Source organism: Marmota flaviventris, chromosome X (genome assembly GCF_047511675.1).
Source record: "Marmota flaviventris isolate mMarFla1 chromosome X, mMarFla1.hap1, whole genome shotgun sequence".
NCBI classification, from domain to species: Eukaryota; Metazoa; Chordata; class Mammalia; order Rodentia; family Sciuridae; genus Marmota; species Marmota flaviventris.
In genome coordinates, this window is record NC_092518.1 from 17980798 (window position 1) to 17988692 (window position 7895).

The 7895-nt window shown below is 44.0% G+C and overlaps 1 protein-coding gene across 1 annotated transcript in view; it reads right to left on the minus strand.

The window, feature by feature from the left end:
- Klhl15 (kelch like family member 15) overlaps positions 1–1325 on the minus strand; it is a 40424-nt gene extending 39099 nt beyond the window's left edge. The window contains exon 1 of the mRNA XM_027927463.3: positions 873–1325. The gene's annotated coding sequence lies outside the window, so the exon portion shown is untranslated. The remainder of the gene's footprint in view (positions 1–872) is intronic.
- Between the last annotated feature and the right edge of the window lie 6570 nt (positions 1326–7895).

Below are 7895 nucleotides of genomic sequence, written 5' to 3' on the forward strand. Positions count from 1 at the left end.
AAATTAAAATTTAATCACATTAACAAAAGAAGACAAATTCAGAAAACATAAAAGACTAAACAAACGCAAGGTGTTAATAAATATTCTGAGTAAGAATAGGGGCCTCAGCGGCCTAAGATGATGAAAAGCAAAGCCCTACAGTAACATTAAATTTGAATTAAAGAATACCGTTATTTAAATAAGCAGTTAGCGTTTAGTAGGAGGAAAGCCAAGCAACGTGACTATTATATATCTATGGATTCTATGCACTGCTTTTCTATTCCATACTTATTTGCTTATACTTATAATATAGAAATAAAGAGGCAGCAACAGTTAGCCTCTACAACATTAACCACTCTGGCAAAGGTTACTTAAAAAATGGCCTTACGTTTTTACAACACTTAACAGCTATAGATTATTTTCACATATATGACCTCATATAGTCCTTCCTACCCTATGATGTGGGTATTACTGGCTAGATTTCATATATAAGAAACCAAGCGAGGCTCAACACGCGATTTTCTCAGTTACCCAGTCGAACCCAGACCTTCCCATTCCACGTTTTATGCCTCACATTTGGCATAGTTATATTTCAGGCGTAAATAGAATTTTTAAAGGGAAGGAACGGGTTAGGGGGGAAATAATCATGGTACCTGCAGCTGTGTGCTGCAAAAAATGGCTGAATTATTCTTCTTCCTTTTTTTTTTCTCTCTCTCTCTGAAAAAAAAAAATTACATTTCAAACAATTTAAGTCAACTCATAGACAAATTAGGTCCCGGCGTCTACCAAATGTTTGACTCGATCTGTACAGAGGGCCACGGAATCCGCGCCTTGCTCGGGGCCGCGGGAGAAGCCCGGGCTCCGCAGGCCGGCGGCCAGGGGCGGCTACGCACCTCGGGGGTCCTGTCCAGCCTCTAGTGGACGGCAGTCTGCATCAGGAAGAAGCGGGCCAGCGGGCCGAACGGTGGGCGGTCGGGCGCCGGGACGGCACTCGACAAGCTCCTCCAACGTTTACAAGGGGCCGCTCCCGGGCCGGGCAGGAGCGCTCCGGCGGGCGGCGAGTCTGCGTGCCTGCGGCCCCCTCGGAACCAGTCCTGGGAAAGAAGACAGCACTGAGTCGCGAGTCCAGACAGTCCGGCTAGGCGCAAGGCTGCACGGCGTCGGGGCCGGAGCCGGCCTTGCCAACGCCGGAGGGCCTCGCAGGGCCCAACGGGGCTCAGCGGGAGGGCCGACTTGGGGCCACGAGCGGGGGAAGGGGCTGAGGGGCCGTGGACAGCAAGAGAAGAGTCAACGGTGGCGGAGTCGACGACGGCGTCTCCGGGCTTCTGCCCCGAAGCGCGCCGAGCCTCAGGATCACCCACGCCGGGGGTGGAGGAAGGCGGGAAAGGGGCGGGAAAGGGGCGGGGCGTGCGGGGCCACGAGCCAGGGGCCTCTCCGGGCCTCGCGCCCCCTGTGGGCCGCGGGAGCCGCCCGGGGCCCGCCCAGGGAGGCGGGGCCGGCCTGCAGGGGGCCCCGTGCACCACCGTCTCTAAGCGGAAGCCCGCCGAGCTAGGAGAGAGGGAGGAGGGTGTGAAGCCAGCGGGTGGAGAGCAGGCCCTGAAGGCCCCCCTCGGGGCGCCAGCAGGGGCCCTGAGGGGGCCAGCGCGCGGCCTGGAGGGTGTTTACCTTCCCCCTGGTCGAGCGCCAATGCCGCCATTTTTCAGCCTAGCGCGCGTCACTTCCGGCGCCACGGGAGCGGGAGCTAGTGTGGGAACCGGGTGGGGGAGGGCTGTCCCGCGCCGGCGGCGTCCCGCATCCCCACCGCTGGCCAGGCGCGGCAGCAGGGCCCCACCGAGGAAGAGAGACAGCCGGGAGCTGCGGCCACGAGCACATGCGGCGTTCCCCGGTAGCGCCGCCGTCGAGGCTGGAGACGCTAGGTTGTGCACGTCCCCTAGCAACAGTCCCTCCCTGCCTACAGGAGCGGTGGACCCTTAGCCACTGCGGTGCATAAGTTATGGGCTTGGAGGCCCTTAAAATGTATTTTTGCATCTTGCACGCGATCGGGGTGGGGGAATCCGAAACAACGTGGAGGAAGCCTTGCCATAGCTACCTGTTTAAAAGTGACTAGATCTGCGCCAAATGACATCATTTTTTGTAAGGCAACTTGCAGTAGATTATTGCGTCACTGTTCCACTTGGCTTATTGCACAGCAATTACACGTTTCAGAAATAAAATTTCCCAGAGGTAGAAAAAGTCATAGAAAATGGCTTATCTGCACCACACGGAGAAATGCTGGATCTAAAATACTGTTCTGTTCGTAAGAAAATAAGAACGAGCGTTCAGAAGGCAGTGAGATTTTTGTTATTCACTTTTAACTAATGAGCTATAGAATTTCAGCTAATGCTTTTTAAGCATCTTGATTTAAGAATGCAAAACGATACTATAGGACTTTTGTAAATTTTTAACGAAATCTCTAAGGAGAAAATGTAGATGACAAATACACAGTTGGAGGCCTGTGGTTCTAACAACTTTAAATTAGGTCATCCATTGCCCATTTCTGATCTTAAACTGAGGTATTCGGTTCCCCCAACCCGTCCACACCCCCCGCCGCCATTTTCTCTCTAGACCAATATCCCGATAAACTTTCCGTGAGATGTATGGAGAAAAGCGATCATTATCTCTTTCTAGCAAACTTGAACATGCCATGTTTCCCGAGAGGCTAAAATAACACGGTGTACTGTTTTGCTGAAGTAAAGTACATCGTGGGAAAAATAGAGAATCATTTTAATCTTTTGGAAATAAAGAGATAAGCTTTCCTTTTCTGGCTTAAACTATAAAGCAATCTTTAAAAAAACTAGACTGAATCCTCAAGTTGTTCACACTTCCATCTTTTCCAATAGCTCCTTTAACATCTTTATGTTCACTATTTAAAAATACTTGCTTAATGTATTTGTATCTATTACCACATAACAAATTACCTTAGAATTTATCACCTTAAAAAACAAATTAAAAATTTTAAACCCTAAAATAAACTTAAAAATTGCACACATTCAACATTTTAACATATTAATTTTCCTACATTATTCATGGACATTTAAAAGTGCTGAACTTTTGCTGGGGGTGGTGGCACATGCATGTAATCCCAGCAGTTTGGGAGGCTGATGCAGGTTGATCGCAAGTTCAAAGCCAGCCTCAGCAATTTAATGAGGCCCTAAGCAACTCAGTGAGACCCTGTTTCTAATAAAATATTTTAAAAGGGGCTGGGTATGTGGCTCAGTGGTTACGTGCCTGTGAGTTCAATTCCTGGTACAAAAAAAAAGAAGAAGAAGAAGAAATGCTGAACTTTTACTTTTGTACATTAGCTAACAGACATGCATTTTAAAAATATTTTTAGTTGTAGATGGACACAATACCTTTATTTTATTTATTTATTTTTACGTGGTGCTGAGGATCCAACCCAGTGCCTCATAAGGGTGAAGCAAATACTCTACCACTGAGCCACAACTCCAGCCCCTAGACATGCATTTTGAGCTTTACATTACTATGTGGCACTGACCTGTCTAGAGGCTTCAGTTCCTGATTCAAATAGGAATTGAAATGTTTCGATGTCCTATATAGCATGTATATGTACAGCTAGTGATATCATAAGGCATTGTGATCACTTACAGCATTTTGTGATCTCATGACATTTTATATCCAAATTTTGGCTTTTGTTGGGGGTGGAGGTGATTTACTGTTTTTGAAACTGTGCTTTCAATCGATCTATATATTTGCTATATAGAACCCCCCCAAAAAATTACATTTAATCCATGATGGTTTTTTTTAGTGCTGGTGATTGAACTCAGGGTCTCCTGCATGCTAGGCAAGTACTCTGCTACTTAGTTATACCCTCAGCCCTCACTATATAAAAAAAAAGTAGTGCTATCATATATATACAGAAGGGTCTATATCATGTATATACATTAAGAAGACATTTTGCTCCTACAATACCAAAGAAAGTAACTCCCCATCTAAATAAATTAAAGCTTTCCACAGTAATTCCTGTCTCCAATTAACTCAGGGTTGCTTAACAACAGTGATTCCTGAGAAATGCATCCACAGGCAATTTCATTGTTGTGAGAACATCAGAGTGTACTTACACAAACCTAGATAATACAGGTCACTCACTTGATGTGGCCTCTTGATGCACTCGAGATGAAGTAAACATAAGATGAGGGCTGGGGATGTGGCTCAAGCGGTAGCGCGCTCGCCTGGCATGCGTGCAGCCCGGGTTCGATCCTCAGCACCACATACAAACAAAGATGTTGTGTCTGCCAAAAACTAAAAAATAAATATTAAAAAAAAATTCTCTCTGTCTCTCACTCTCTCTTAAAAAAAAAAAATAAGATGTACAAGGTTACTGATGGTGTAACATGGCATAATGTTTTATAGTAAACTTTTTTTTATAAGTAGAAGGAGTACACTCTAAAATAATTAAAAAACATATAATTACATAAACCAGTAATGGGTATATTATCTTATATTAAGTATTATGTGCTATACATCATTGTATGTGCTATACTTTCACATTACTAGTGCAGTAGGTTTATTTACTGCAATATCACCACAAATATGTGGATAATGCATTGTGCTACCATGTTAAGATGGTAATGACATCACTAGGCAACAGGAATTTTTCAGCTCCATCATAATCTTATGAGACCATCATCATACTTGTGGTCGGTAATGTCCTTATGCAGCATATAACTGTACCTTTCTTACCAACTGTTTGTTAAATGTAATGCAAGTTCCCAAATACCTTGAGAGCTTCCATGGAAAGCTGTCTTTTCTTAGTTCTCCAGTCTAAGAATTTGAGAATAAGCATTCCTCAATTGCTATTTAGACTGCATTGAAGTTTGATGTCCTGAGGCATGCTAAAGGCTTGGGCCTGGAAGTGGTGATAGATTTGGGAAGTTTCTAACAAGGGTTCTGAAGATTTAGGATACTGTATTACCTCATCCTTCCTCCTTTATTTTGTTATTTTGTTTTGTGGGGGTGTTTCTGTGGGGGAGGGTACTGGGAACTTAACCCAGGGATATTTTATCACTGAGCTACCCAGCCCTTTGTACTTTTTATTTTGAGACTAAGTTGCTGATCTTGGCCTTGAACTTGCAGTCCTCTTGTCTCACTCTCCAGAGTTGCTGGGATTGTAGGCATGCACCACTATGCCCGGCTTGTTTTGTGTTTTACATTCAGGCACTATATCCACACTGAGTGGCACACTGAGTAGTTAGTGACTTTGGAGATTGAGGCAGGAGGATTACTGCAAGGCCAGTCACTGCAACATAGCAAGACCCTGTCACAAAACAAAAAATATAAAGAGCCTAAGGCGTAGCTCAGTGGTTGAGTGCCTCTGGGTTCAATTCCCAATATTGAGGGGGATGAGGGGTGAGGCTTTTCAGAAATCCAGTCAATGGTAGTTGTTGTGATAATAACTTTTCAGGTAACTAACTGCCACCTAGTCTTTGCAAATTAGAGTGATATCTGTAATAGCTGTTCAGAAATTTTAAGGCAGCTTGTGGGACCCAGTCCATCTTTGTCCCTCAGGGACCACTGGTTTCTCCTAAATCAGTACTAACTTCTACAGATCCACACCAAGCTGTAGACACCAACATATTTTAACATGATGGTTGCTGAGGTCCTAAACATATTTTGCTTCCTATCCCAGATGGAACATTCAAAACACAATCTGAGGATCCCAAAAATCTTCAGCCTTTTAACTTCATTGTTTTAATAGCCAAATAAAATAACTTAGGGGCTGGGAGTATAGCTCAGTGGTCCTGGGTTCGATCCCTAGAAACAGTAAGTAAATAAATAATCTGAGCCCTTATGCTGTATGACTAATAGGAAATTGGTATCTTTATAAATGTTGGAAGATTCCTGGCTAGTGCTTAAACATCTTGCTCATTGCTGCTTGCCTCTCACTTGGACTTGCATGTCTTGGCTTCTCTTCTGTTTCCTCTGGCCTCTGGTCTACTACCACCTCTCCACTTCTTTCTATCCACTCCTTCTTAACTCATGAACCTAACCCACTTTCTTAGGCAAATCAGAAACATAAAGCAATCACACAGAAACTTTAATCTCTAAACAGGTTATGGCACCTGGGTGTGGTAGTACATGCCTGTAATCCCAGTGGCTCCGAAGGCTGAGGTAGGAGGATGGCAAGTTTGAGACCAGCCTCAACAACTCAACGAGGTCCAAAGCAACTTTGTGAGATCCTGTCTCAAAATAAAAAGCAAAAAGGGCTGGGAATGTGTCTCAGTGGTTAGATGCCCTTAGGTTCAATACCCAGTACCAAAAATAAATGAACGGATCATGGCTTCTAGAAATTCCTACACAGGTATTTCCTCACTGGTCATTCCTAAGTCATATCTGTAGTCATTTTATGGGAACCCTTAAGTTCATCAGTTATTTCTCCCATCTCCTCTCTTCTCCAATCTCTTGAGGCCCAATCTATTCCCCTGGACCCAGCTGGGGGAATACAAATCCCCAAACATTCAAAAGGGTATGGGGGCAAAGATAAAAGAAAACAAAAATAATCTGCAAAGGGTACCCCCATGAAACAGAAGGTAACTGGATTATGCATATTTGCATTATTTCACCAATGTAGTGAGGGTGTAGCTACTCAAAGAAAATGAATTAAGTTGGCTTATATCTACGTGGCCGAGAAGATTCAACAGGGTCTTGCCTGGAACCAAGCACTTCTTCACTAGTTTATTTCCCTGCTTAAAGCCCTAGCAAACAAATACCTGTTGATAGAGTAACTACATGGCCCCTGTGGCTAGACATCAAGGGCTCAGAAACATACAGATCTGGCATCAGAGTCCCCAACACATTGTGACAGGTTCAGGCAACGTGGGGTGTTATGATGTAAACAAGGCTTCTCAGAGGTAGTGATCTATAAGTTCAATCCAAAGAGAAGGAGCAGGGAAGGGGATGAAGTAAAAGACTTCCACAGGCCAGTGTGTTCCAGGTGTGGGACAAGCAGCAAGACATCTTCAAAGAACTGCTGATGATTTAGTAGGGTTAGTGTGTAGCACAAAAGAAGGGAAGAGGGGAAAGAAGCAAAAAAAAAGCACACTAAGTGTAGACAGTGGCAGTCAGGGCTTCCAGCTTCTTGTGTTGCCTCTCTCCCCATACCCTATCCACTGTACCATATGATTATACTGATTAACATAATAAGTGATCTTCACACTTTTGCATCTTTAAAAATATTTATTTTTAGTTGTAGATGGACACAATACTTTTATTTTATTTTTTTTTTATTTTTATGTGGGCTTCGCACATGCTAGGCGATTGCTCTACCACTGAGCCACAATCCCAGCCCCACACTTTTGCATTTTTTTAAAGAGAATTTTAATATTTATTTTTTTAGTTCTCAGCGGATACAACATCTTTGTTTGTATGTGGTGCTGAGGATTGAACCTGGGCCGCACGCATGCCAGGCGAGCGCGCTACCGCTTGAGCCACATCCCCAGCCCACTTTTGCATTTTTTAAAGCAATTTTTTTTAAAAAATTTATTTATTTTTACGTAGTGCTGAGGATCGAACATAGGGCCTCACATGCGCTAGGCGAGCGCTCTACCGCTGAGCCACAACCCCAGCCCAAGCAATTCTTCTTTCATGCCTTTATTTTATTTATCTATTTTTATGTGGTACTAAGGCTTGAACCCAGTGCCTCACATGTGCTAGGCAAGCACTCTACCACTGAGCCACAACTTCTGCCCCCCCTTTGCATTTTTATTCCTATTTAATTCCATAAATTGTTAGTAATCTACCACACTAATTTATCTATTCATTTCATAAGTATTTATGAGCATCTACTATCTGCCAAGTCCTGTTCTATGCACTGTGCATCTATCAATATATAAAACATGGAAATCCTGCCCACTTATAGT